This window comes from Chiloscyllium punctatum, chromosome 1 (assembly GCF_047496795.1).
Source record: "Chiloscyllium punctatum isolate Juve2018m chromosome 1, sChiPun1.3, whole genome shotgun sequence".
NCBI lineage: Eukaryota > Metazoa > Chordata > Chondrichthyes > Orectolobiformes > Hemiscylliidae > Chiloscyllium > Chiloscyllium punctatum.
In genome coordinates, this window is record NC_092739.1 from 140,581,175 (window position 1) to 140,594,541 (window position 13,367).

A 13,367-nucleotide genomic window follows, 5' to 3' on the forward strand; every position below is an offset into this window, starting at 1 on the left:
TAACTGTTTAAAAATTATCTATCTTTGCTTTAAAAACATTCAATGAGGTAGCCTCAACTACTTCACTGGGCAGAGAATTCCACAGATTCACAACCGTTTGTGTGGAGAAGTTCCTCCTCAACTCAGTCCAAAATCTGCTCCCCCTTATTTTGAGTCTATGCTCCCCGTTCGAGTTTCACCCGCCAGAGGCAATAATCTCCCTTCTTCTATCTTATCTACTCCCCTCATAATTTTTTATACTTCTATAAGATCTCCCCCATTATTCTAAATTCCAATGAATATAATCCCAGTCTACTCAGTTTTTCCTCATAAGTCAACCCTCTCAACTGTGGAATCAACCTGGTGAACCTCCTCCTCACCCACTCTTGTGCCAGTATATCCTTTCTCAAGTAAGGAGACCAAAATTGCATGCTATACTCCAGGTGTGGCCTCACCAGCATCCTATACAGCGGCAACATAACATCCCTGCTTTTAAACTCAATCCCTTGAGCAATGAAGGACAAGATTCCATTTACCTTCTTAATTACCTGTTATACCTGCAGACCAACCTTCTGTGATTCATGCACAAGGACACCCAGATCCCTCTGCACAGCAGCATGCTGCAATTTTTTACAGTTCAAATAATAGCCTTTTTTACTGCTATTCCTACTGGAATGGATGACATCACAATTATTAACATTGTACTCCATCTGCCAGACCATTGCCCACTCATCTATGTTCCCTTTGCAAATTTTCACAGTCCTCTGCACACTTTACTCTAACACTATTCTTAGTGTCAAGTGCAAACTTTGACACACTACGTGCAGTCCCTAACTCCAAATCCTCAATGTAAATTTTAAACAATTGCAATTCCATCAGTGATCCCTGAGGCATACCACTAGTCACTGATTGCTAACTAGAATAGCACTCATTTATCCCCACTCTTTGCTTCCTGTTAGCTAACTAATCCTCAATCCATGCTAATATACTACCCATAACACTGTGCAGTTTTATCTTATGCAGCAGCCTTTTGTGCGGCACCTTTTTAAATGCCTTTTGGACATCCAGGTACACCACATCTACTGGGTCCCCGTTGTCCACAATGCTTGTAATGTCATCATAGAATTCCAATAAATTAGTTAAACATGACATGCCTTTCATGAATCCATGCTGTTTCTGCCCAACGGAATAAATTATATCTAGATGTCTTGCTAATTCTTCCTTAATGCTAGATTCAAGCATTTTTCCCACTGTACAAATTAAACCAACCAGCTAATAATTCCCCATCTTTTATCTACCGCTTTTTAAAACTGTGATGTCACATTTGCCATTTTCCAATCTACTGGAACTGCCCCAGAGTCCAGCAAAATTTGGAAAATGACCACAAGCGCATTCGCTACTTCTCCTGCCGTCTCTCTAAGTACCCTAGGATGCATTTCATTAGGGCCAGGAGACTTGTCTGCCTTTACCTCCATTAGCTTGCCCAACACTACTTCTTTTGTGATGATGATTGTTTCCAGGTTCTCACCTACCTTCGTCTCCTTGTCAATTAATGGAATGTTATCCGTGTCCTCCACTGTGAAGACCGACACAATCTGTTCAATGCCTCGGCTATTTCCTCAAATCCTATTATCAAAATTCCCTTCTCAATCTCTAAAGGACCAATGTTTACCTTAGCCACTCTTTTTTATTTTATATATTTATAGAAACTTTTTTACCTGTCTTTATATTCTGACATTGAGCATGTCCATAAGAACCTTCACCAATTTCTACACCAATGAGAGCTTACTGCCCAGCCTCATAACAGCCTGGTATAGCAACTGCTCTGCCCAGGAGTGTAAGAAACTACAAAGAGTTGTATGCACCGTCCAAACCATCACAGTAGCCGCGCTCCCATCCATCGTGTCCACTTACACGTCTCATTGCCACGGAAAGGCTGCCAACATCATCAAGGACCCATCACAGTGTAGTCTCCTTTGTTTCCACACAGGACCCTGGTATTGGATTTTATCTTCACACTTTCTATCTGTTTCGTAAATTCAACCAGATTGTGATCACTCCTTCCAAGATGGTTATACTCTCAGGTTTACTTCCCGAGCCACATGCAAATTGGCTTAGGGACAAGAAAATTAGGGAAGTAAACACATGGCTAAAGGAAGAGTGTGGGAAAGAGGGTTCCATTTCATGTATTGGCATCAGTTTTGGAACTGGGACGATCTGTAACGATAGGACAGTATCTACCTGAACTGATCTGGAGCCAGTGTTCTAGCGAAAAGGATAAATAGGGTGGCCACTAGTACTTTAAACTAGTGAATTGAGGGGGAAGGGAAGGGGAAAATGACAGGAAGTACGGTGGAAAATAAAAACGAAAGTATGATGGTAAATAGAAAAGAAAGCAGCAGGTTAGCATGTGTAGAGAAGTGTTTAACTACATAGCAGACTATGAAAGAAGTTCAAAAGAAGGATAACTCAGAAGATATTATTAATAGAGATGTTAATAGAGAATTTTTTAAAAGTATAAAAATTAGCATAAAGGTACTTTACCTGAATGTTCGTGGCATTCGGAACAAGATAGATGAGTTAACGGCAGATATCATCACGAATGAATGGGATATAGTAGCCATTGCGGAGACATAGTTACAGAATGGTCATGACCGGGAATTAAATATCCAGGAATATCAGTCTATTCGGGAGAATGACAGGAAGGTAAGGGAAGTGGTGTAGCCTTGATATTTAAGGATGACAACAGGGCAGTGGTGAGAGATGATATGATTCAATGGGGAATGAAGTCGTAGAATCCATTTGGGTAGAAATGAAAACTTCTAAGAAGAAAATCTCACTGACAGGCATAGTCTATAGGCCACCAAATAATAATATCACATTGGGGTGGGCAATAAACAAAAAAAAACTAACTCCTGCAAAAATGATACAGCAATTATCATGGGGAATTTTAATCTATTGGCTGAACCAAATCAGTCAGGGTAGCCTTGAGGAGATGTTCATTGAATGTATCTGTGATATTTTTCTTGAATAGTGTGTAATGGAGCAAGCTATCCTAGATGTTGACCTATGTAATGAGACAGGAACAATTAATGATCTCTTAATTCCAGATTTTTTAATGAATTCAAATTCCAACATCTTCCGTGGCAGCATTTGAACCCTGGAATAACAGTTTAGCAATAATACCATGACGCTATTACCTCCCCCCAATCCTCCTCACTGCTGGCAGCTTCACTGACCTTTGTGTCATCAGAAAACTTACTAATCACGCCATCTACATTCTCCTCAAAATCATTGATATATTTTACAAACAACAGCGGTCCCAGCACTGATCTCTGCAGAACATAACTAATCTGATCTGCCTATGTTTGACCATATCCAGCCAAATGTTTCCTATTCACATACTTATCCAAATGTCTTTTAAATGTTGTAACTGGACCTGCATCCACCACTTTTTCTGGCAGTTCATTCCACATATGAACCACTCCCTACCTAAAACTTTCTCCTCTCACCTTAAAAATATGCTCCCTAGTTTTGAACTCCCCCATCCTAGGGAAAGACCCTTGCTATTTACCTTATCTATGCCCCTCACGAATTTATAAACCTCTATAAGGTCGCCCCTCAATCTCATATGTTAGAGTGAAACACATCCCTGCCTATACAACCTCTCCCTATAACTCAAACCCTCTATTCCCAGCAATGTTCTGGTAAATCTCTTCTGAACCCTCTCCAATAAGGATTATGGGCCAAATGCAGGCAACTGGGATTGGTTTAGTTTGGGAACATGGATGGTGTGGAGTAGTTGGACTGATGGGTCTGTTTCCGTGCTGTACAACTCTATCATTCTATAATACCACTGGTCACAATACATAGCACTAATTAACAATTGTTGGACTGTAATTCATAGGAACAGAAGTAAACCATTCAGATTATTGGCTCCACTCCACCATTCAACGTGACCATGGCTGATCTGATCTGAAAATGTGTTGCTGGAAAAGCGCAGCAGGTCAGGCAGCATCCAAGGAGCAGGAGAATCGACGTTTCGGGCATGAGCCTTTCTTCAGGAATGGCTGATCTGATAATCACTTTCCTGCCATTTTCCCATAGTCCTTGATTCCCTTATTGATTGAAAATCTGCCTATCTCAGCCTTGAATATACTTAATGACCCAGCCCCTCTGCAGTAAAGAATTCGACAGACTCACTACCTTCTGAGAGAAGTCTAAAGGGTGTGACCCCTTACTGTGAGATTGTGCCCTTTATTGCAAGTCACTCCCACAAAGGGAAAAACCTTTCTACATCTATCCTGTCAAGTCACCTACAAATCTTGTAGTATGCTGCTATTGCTCCCAATCCAGTCGCAGATCCCATTGCCACCCTCTGTTCTTACCTTCAATGTCGACTGAGTCCACCTTTTCTCTGGATCCTGTTCCAAACTTCCACTGAAATCCTGGCCTCCATCTAGTGGCTGAGAGTATTTAGTCAGTCTGTCATTCTGCCTGCATGGACCATCTTCTGCCACTAGATGGGGTCTACACAATTAAAACTTCATCAGATGAGAATAATTTTAACTTGTATTTACACTTTCTCTTATATTTTAAATTTTATTTTATTTTAAATTTTATTTTAGTTTAATGTAGATGCAATCAACGTAATAATGCTTTAAGACTGTCCTCTACTTAGTACAGTCCTAAAGTACCTGACTGTATGGTACTTCTATAATTTGTGGTTTATTTTACTTTGCAATTTATTTCAGATAGGAACACATGGTAATGCATATGTACAGGATTTCAAACCATGCATCATCTATCTGAGCAAGAAATATCTGAAAGAATCTAACTCCAGTTTTGACTTTGGCTTCTTTGAGAACCCCTGATTCACTTAAATTTGTTTCACTTCTATTAGTGTTTTTCAAGAATACATCCACAATTTTAAGTGAATATTTATTGTATTGCTATTGTGATGTGGATAATGTGATACATATAGATGTTAAGTTTGCACTTTTGCATTTTGAAGTATTAATTTTTTTGTCTGAAGGTATTAATGATTCATTTTCAAGGTGTCTCAGTAGCCATGGTGTTTTGTCTAGATGGTTAGTGAGGGCTAGTTTTCAGAATTAAAGGATTGCTATTTATCCCCAAGGAGTGCTTACAACCTTGTGAGGTACATAATTTTGCTACAAGGCTTTTGGTATAAATATGTGGACTTAAGACCATAAGATCATATGGCGTAAGAGCAGACTTAGGTCATTTGGCTCATCAGGTCTATTCCACCATTCGATTATGGCAGATATAGTTTTAATCCCATTTTCCTGCTTTCTCCCTGGAACCCTTGACACCCTTTCCAATCAACAATCTATCTACTTCTGTCTCAAATTCACTCAATAACATGACCTCCACAGCCTCCTACACCAATGAGTTCCACAGATTCACCACCCTCTGGCTGAAGAAATTCCTCATCTCAGTTCTAAAGGGTTCATCCCTTCACTCTGAGGCTGTGCCCTCAGGTCCTAGTCTCTCCTACTGGTAGAAACATCTTCTCGATGTTCACTCTATCCAGGCCTCTCAGTATTTTGTAAGTTTTAATGAGATTCACCCTAATCCTTCTAAACTCCATCGAGTACAGTCACAGAGTCCGTAACTGTTCCATATGACAAGCCCGTCATCTTCGAGATCATTCTTATGAACCTCACATCCATACCACTTCCAATGCCAGCACATCCTTCATTGATATAGGGCTTAATCTGCTCACAATATCCTAAATGAAGTCTGACCGGAGCCTTATACAGCTTCAACAGTACATCTTTGCTCTTGTATTCTTCTTAAGGTTTGAGGGAAACTCCCATAACTTGGAGACAGAGATAGTTTCATTTTACTTTCAATTTTAGGCAATTCTACAGAAACGTTCATATGTAAAGTTGATCCTGAGAAAGGGAGAAGAGAGTTACATTTGTTAATACTGGATTACCTTTGAATAAGGAATTAGTGATGGTCCCAGACCAGAGGTGTTTGGATAAAACCCCTGCAGAGATTACCTGAAGCTGAGATAGTTTAAGATGAGGTGTATGATAGCTTCAGGATGAACCTATCAAATTATCCATCGAGGTGTGAGAGAAAGGAATTTTCTGGGTACTGTACAAGGGGTGATTTCGAATATCATAGATGAAGGTTTTTGGGATCTGTAAAGGAGTATTTTTTGTGGAATATTATATTTCATTGTGTGGTTCAAAATAAGGTTTGTATGGAAAATAGTCTGATTCATTCTATCTTATTTCATTTCTTTTGTTTAATAGACTTCTGATTTATTGTGGATAACAAAGCTGCAACATTGTATGCTTAGACTTCAGAGAACCAGCTCATCATAACCAAAACCAACTATGATTTATTAAAACAGTCTGGGGATCTGACTTGTCCAGCTGGAGTCATAACACCATCATGCAATGAACTATATTTTGAACAAGGGCCTTTTATTATGAAGACTCAATACTGGATTATCTTCCAGCACTGCTATAGATTATTGGATGTAGCACAGAGATGAGGATTAGTGGCAACATTCTATCCCAACCACAAAATTCAAGTGATTGGTGCGATTACACACCACCAACATTTGCTGCCCATGCATAATTGCCTAATTAACAGTAGGCCTGAAATCTTATGCAGATTTCAGATAAGGATGCAAATTTCCTATAAAGAGCATTTGTGTGTCAAATGGAATTTTGCAGCTATCAGTGGTTGTTGACATGATCACTCTCACTGAAAGTGGCTTTCAATTCCAATTTAGTAACTGAGTTGAAATTCCAACAGTTACCCTGGTAAGATTTTAACCCATATCCATAAAGCATTTGCTTGGGCTTTGGTTCCTCAAAGGTGTTCAGGAGGTGAGAGAAATGTGGGGAAAACTGTCCCAACTCCAGGAAAGTATGCAGAACCTGCTCCTGCTGCAGATGTTGGGGTTGATGTCACGGAGGACCTCAAGGAGGTGAAGGGCCAGCAAGCCTCGCTCTTTGCCTCGGAGGCCTCCAGGATAATCTTCCGGTCCAGAGTCCGCTCCGTGGAGCAGGACGAGACATGCTCACGTTTCTTCTTCCAGAAGGTGCACAAAGAGAGCTCCGTACTCAGCAGCCTGAAGAAAGAAGATGGCTCAATAACGTCATCTCAGGCTGACGTCATGAGGATCAGCAAATCCTTCTATGCCAGTCTGTATGACTCGAAGCCAACTGACAGCGCGGCCCCCAGTCGTTCCTGTCCTCTATCACGGAGGTCCTAGATGACAGAACGTGGGAGAGGCTGGACCAGCCGCTATCTCTGGATGAGCTGACCAAGGCCCTCGAGTCCTTCGAAAAGAATAAAACTCCCAGAAGCGACGGCTTACCGGTCGAGATTTATTCCGCTCTTTGGGACTTGATTGGCCAGGATCTGCTGGAGGTGTATGTCAGTATGCTTTGGGCAGGTACCATGAGAGAATCCGTGAGGAAAGGCATCATCACCCTCATCTACAAGCAGAAGGGGGAGAGGGAGGAAATTAGAAATTGGAGACCGATCTCACTGTTAAACACAGACTACAAAATCTTGTCAAAGGTCATCGCCAACCAGGTCAGGTCTGCTCTGGGATCGGTGATCCACCCGGACCAAACCTGTGCTGTACCGGGCAGGAAGATCTCTGAGAGTCTCGCACTCCTCAGGGATACGATCGCCTACGTGCAGGACAGGGGGGTGGACACCTGCCTCATCAGCCTGGACCAGGAGAAAGCCTTTGACAGGATATCGCATACATATATGAGGGATGTCCTCTCCAAAATGGGCTTTGGGGAGGGAATCGGAAATTAGATCAGACTGCTGTACCACCAACATTGTCAGTGCAGTCTCAATCAATGGGTGGGAATCAGATAGCTTCCCAGTCAGATCTGGAGTCAGGCAGGGCTGCCCTCTCTCTCCTGCCTTGTTTGTGTGCTGCATAGAGCCATTTGCCGAGTCCATCAGGAAGGATGCGAGCCTGAGAGGGGTGACTATTCCTGGCAGCGGGGGCCTGCAGGTTAAGGCCTCCCTGTACATGGATGACGTCGTCGTTTTCTGCTCTGATCCGCTGTCCGTGCACAGACTCATGTGCATCTGTGACCAGTTCAAATGGGCCTCAGGGGCCAAGGTAAACTGAGGCAAGAGCGAGGCCATGCTCTTCGGGAACTGGGCCGACCAATCCTCTATCCCCTTCACCGTCAGGACTGACCACCTGAAGGTGCTGGGTATTTGGTTTGGGGGGGCTGGGGTGTGCGCCAAGACCTGGGCGGAGCGGATCAGAAAGATGAGACAGAAACTAGGCAGATGGGGGCAACGGTCGCTCTCCATCGCGGGAAAAAACCTGGTCATCAGGTGTGAGGTACTCTCAGTATTGCTATATGTGGCACAGGTCTGGCCTATCCCCAGGACCTGTGCCACCGCAGTCACCCGGGCCATCTTCCACTTCATGTGGAGATCAAAGATGGACCGGGTCCGAAGAGACACAATGTACAAAGACCGGTGCAATGGGGGAAAAAACACGCCCAATGCCACCCTCACCCTGATGGCCACCTTTGTGTGTGGCTGCATCAAGCTGTGCGTGGATCCCCGGTACGCAAACACCAAGTGTCACTACGTACTGAGGTTCTACCTGTCCCTGTTGTTGCGAAGGATGGGCCTGGTCTCGCTGCCACGGAACCCTCCGAGTAGTTGGACCGTTCCGTACCACCTGTCCATCGTGGAGAAATTTATGAGGAAAAACACCTTTGACCACAAGTCCATCAGGAAGTGGTCAGCACTTAGTGTCCTTGAGACCCTTCGGGAAAAGGAGAGGGCGGATCCTGTCGAGCGGTTCCCTGAGCAGACTGTCAAAGCCATTTGGCAGAATGCCTCATCGCCAGAACTTTCCAACAAGCACCAAGACATGGCTTGGCTGGTGGTGAGAAGGGCTCTGCCTGTGAGATCCTTTATGCACGCCTGGACTCTCAGCCGCACCGCACGCTGCCCTTGAAGCGGCTGCGGGGGGGACGAGACTGTCACACAGCTCCTTCTGGAATGTGCTTTTGCAGAGGAAGTCTGGAGAGGAATGTGGTGGTGTTTGTCAAGGTTCGTCCCGAGCAGCGCCGTGACGTGGGACTCCGTGCTCTACGGCCTGTTCCCTGGGACGCACACCGAGACGAACATCAACTGTGCCTGGAGGATCATCAACTCGGTGAAGGATGCTCTCTGGGCGGTCCGAAACCTGTTAATCTTCCAGCTGAAGGAGTTGACCCCGACTGAGTGTTACAGACTGGCACATTCCAAGGTCCAGGGCTACGTGTTGAGGGACACACTGAAGCTTGGGGCAGCTGCCGCCAAGGCGCGGTGGGGAAAGACCACCGTGTAACATCTGCCTGCCTAAAGAAGAACAGGGGGCCCATGCAGTTGTTTGGGCTCTGCTGATGCCTCAGCTAAATATATGGATATATGATTGAGAAATGCACAGACCTGTATATAACAGTGATAAATTCTGATCTGTGTATGTAAATGTTGACATATGTATGGTATGACCAAATGTACAGACCATCAAATCATTTTATGAATAAAGTATATTTTTGAAATATAAAAAAAAATTTGCTTGGGCTTTGGTTAGTCCCATATCACTATGTCACCATGTCATCAGTAGCAGTCTCGCCTTCGAACCACAAGGTTCTGGGTTTGAGTTTAGGCTGTCAGTTCAGTGCAATTCTGAGAGTGCACCACACTGTTGGAAGTACTGTCCTTGCATATGAGACATTCAGCTGAGGCCGCCAAATACCTGCTTGAATTTGTATAAAAGAAGTTATTGCATTATTTTTGAATGAACTGAGTTACCTCCAATGCATGGGACAATACTTATTTTTCACTTATACAGTGATGGAATCTGTCTCTGATGAAGAGTTGAAACATTAGCTTGCTTTCTCTCCATGGATGCTGTCTGACCTGCTGTTATCTCCAGCATTTGTTGTTTTCAGATGGGATCTGTCTGCCTTGTCAAAAGATGGGCTGCACTATATGTCATATCTGAACTGAACCTTGTTATGCTGCAGAGGCCGACTTCTGAGTGATAGTCACAGCTGCATTGATGAATAGCTTTAGTCCAATGCTGATTTATTTTCTCCTTCTGCTGGGCTTTCTTTGCCACTACCTGGTAACTTATTTTGCACTCTGCATATGCATTCCTGATTGCATGTCTCCTAGTACTCCAATCACCAGGGAGAATTTACAAATACATATATTTACAAACATATAATTTTGGAGCACATGTAGGCTACTCCATCCCTCAAGCTTGTCCTGTCATTCAATAAGATCTGATCTGATTACTCCACATTCCCAGCTACTCCTAGTAAACTTTTACCACCTTGTTTATCAAGACTCAATCTACTTTTACTTTCAGAATATTCAAGGACATACTGTCCAACTCATGTTTTGAGGAAGATAGTCTCACAACACTCTAAGAGAAAATCAATTCTCCATAACTCAGGCAGCACTGCATTTTTAAACAGTGACCCACAGTTCTGCATTCTCCCACAATAAGATCATAAAATGTAAGAACAAAAGTAGTGAAAAAAGGACTTTAAAAGTTATATTAATGAGGGTTTTGAATCTGCAGAATTCTTTACCGTGGCTGGATCGTTACCCTGTACAACCCTTAAAATATTTCATAAGTTTGAATCAGACCAATTCTTGTTCTTCATAGCTGTTGAGAATGACAGGGCCAGTCCGTGCAATCTCTCTTCATAGGACAGTCCTACTATCCCGGGGGCAAATCTGATGAATCTTCACTGTACTCCCTCTTTGGCTTTAATATCTTTCCTGAGATAAGGAAATTAAAACTGTACACAGTACTTCAGGTGCAGTCTTACCAAGCTTCTAGACAATTGAAGAAAGACATCACTACTCCAGTACTTAAATCCTGCATGTAGGTTTGCTCAGTGAACTGGAATGTTCATCTCCAGATGTTTCGTCACCCTACTAGGTAACATCTTCAGTGGGCCTCCAGGCGAAGCACTGCTGATAATTCCTGCTTTCTATTTATATGTTTGGGTTTCTTTGGGTTGATGATGTCATTTCCTGTGGTGGAGTCATTTCCTCTTCTTTTTCTCAGGGGGTGGTAGATGGGGTCTAATTTGATATGTTTGTTGATAGAGATCGGTTGGAATGCCATGCTTTAGGAATTCTCGTGCGTGTCTCTGTTTGGCTTGTCCTAGGATGGATGTGTTGTCCCAGTCGAAGTAATGTCCTTCCTTATCTGTATGTAAGGATACTAGTGAGAGAGGGTCATGTCGTTTTGTGGCTAGTTGGTGTTCATGTATCCTGGTGGCTAGTTTTCTGCCTTTTTGACAAAAACTGGAGCACCCAGAGGAAACCCATACAGACACAAGGGGAATGTGCAAATACCACACAGGCAGTCACCCGAGGCTGGAATCAAACCTAGGACCCTGGTGCTGTGAGGCAGCAGTGCTTACCACTGTGCCAACGTGCCACCCTTAAGTCACTTTACATCTTCTTTGCTATTTCCACTTACCTTTACATCAACTGCAAAGTTGGAAACACTTTCTTTGGTGCCCACAACCAAATTATTGCTATGTATTGTCAACAGCTGAGGTCTGAGCACTGAACCTTGTGTCATCTCATCACCTTGTGACCCATTTCTCCTAATCTGTTTTCTGTCCGTTAAATAATTGTCAATCCATGCTTTGTGCTTTAACTTTGCTGATCAACTGCTTTTGTTGGACTTTATTAAAAGCCTTCTGAAAATCCAAATATACTACATCAATCAACACCCCTCACCAGTTGTGTTACTAACTTCCTGAAAATAAAACAAGTTCATCAAATATTTTTTCTTGGTCACAAATCCATGCTAACTATGCACAATCAGATCATTATTATCCAGAAGTCCATTAATCAAAGCCTTTTTGATACCTTTTAGCGGGTAGGTGATGGTGGAGTGATATTGTTGCAAGAATCTTAATTCAGATGCCTAGGTATCCGAAGGGCCTGTTTCCACACTGTAAGTAATGTAATGTAATGTAATGTATTATCTCAGCCCTGTGCTTGAATCTCGACATAACACATGGTGGAGTTTGAATTCTATAATAATCTAGAAATAATAATCTAGGCTTTAGTGATAACTATAAAATCATTGCTAACTGTCAGAAAAACTCCACCTGATTCACTGATGTTCTTTAGGGAAGGAAATCTGCCATCCTTATCTGGTCTGGCTGACATGTGACTCCAGACCTACCGCAATATGGTTGACTCTTAACTACCCTTTGGGCAATTAGAGATGGACAATAAATGCTGGTCTAGCCAGTGATACTACATTCTGTGAATAAATAAAATTAAATTTGACACTCTTGCTTCAGATTGAGTCATCTCACTTTCAAGCATAACGTAAAATTCTTTCATATTGAGATCACTAATCCTTAAAGGTCCTTTTACTACAAGATTGTAAATGAGCTCTTTTTATATTATACCAGATCTAAAAAAGCTTTCCTCAATATACTGCTCGAGAAACCTATCCCTAAGACCTTCCAGAAATTCATCATCCACAATTTCAGTGTTGACTTGGTTTACACAGTGTATGTGCAGTTTGAAATCAGCCATGATTACTGTGTTGCTCCTGCTACATGCTTTTCTTGTCTCCTGATTAGTATCATGGTCCACACTGCCACTACTACTTGAAGGATAAGTATCTTCAATCAATGTCTGTTGTTTCTTAGCTCCACCCAGATTCCATCCATTGGGTAGGATCTTCAGTGCCTCTGGTTTCCAGCATCTGCAGTCCTCACTTTTGCCTAGTTGATTTTAACCCTACTGCGAATCCTCTTGCAAGGATGCCTGCCTTGAAGAAGTTCTCCTCCTCTCTCCACAAGAATCTCAGTGAGTCTCTCTCTCTCACTGCAACCCCCAGGTCATCCCCTCTACCCTGAAGCTCTTCAACCATGTCCTGAAACAGACCTGCAATGTGGACTTCACCAGTTTCCTCATTTCCTCTCCCCCACCTTACCTCAGTTCCAACCTTCCAGCTCAGCACTGTCCTCATGACCTGTTGGGAGGCTGCTGAGCAAGGTGAGGGCCCGTGGTGTTCAAGGCGAGCTACTGGTATGGATTGAGGATTGGCTGTCTGACAGAAGGCAGAGAGTTGGGATAAAAGATTCTTTTTCGGAATGGCAGCCGGTAACAAGCGGTGTTCCGCAGTGTTCAGTGTTGGGGCCGCAGCTGTTCACATTATATATTAATGATCTGGATGAAGGGACTGGGGGCATTCTTGTGAAGTTTGCCGATGATACAAAGTTAGGTGGACAGGCAGGTAGTACTGAGGAAGTGGGGAGGCTGCAGAAGGATCTAGACAGTTTGGAAGAGTGGTCCAGGAA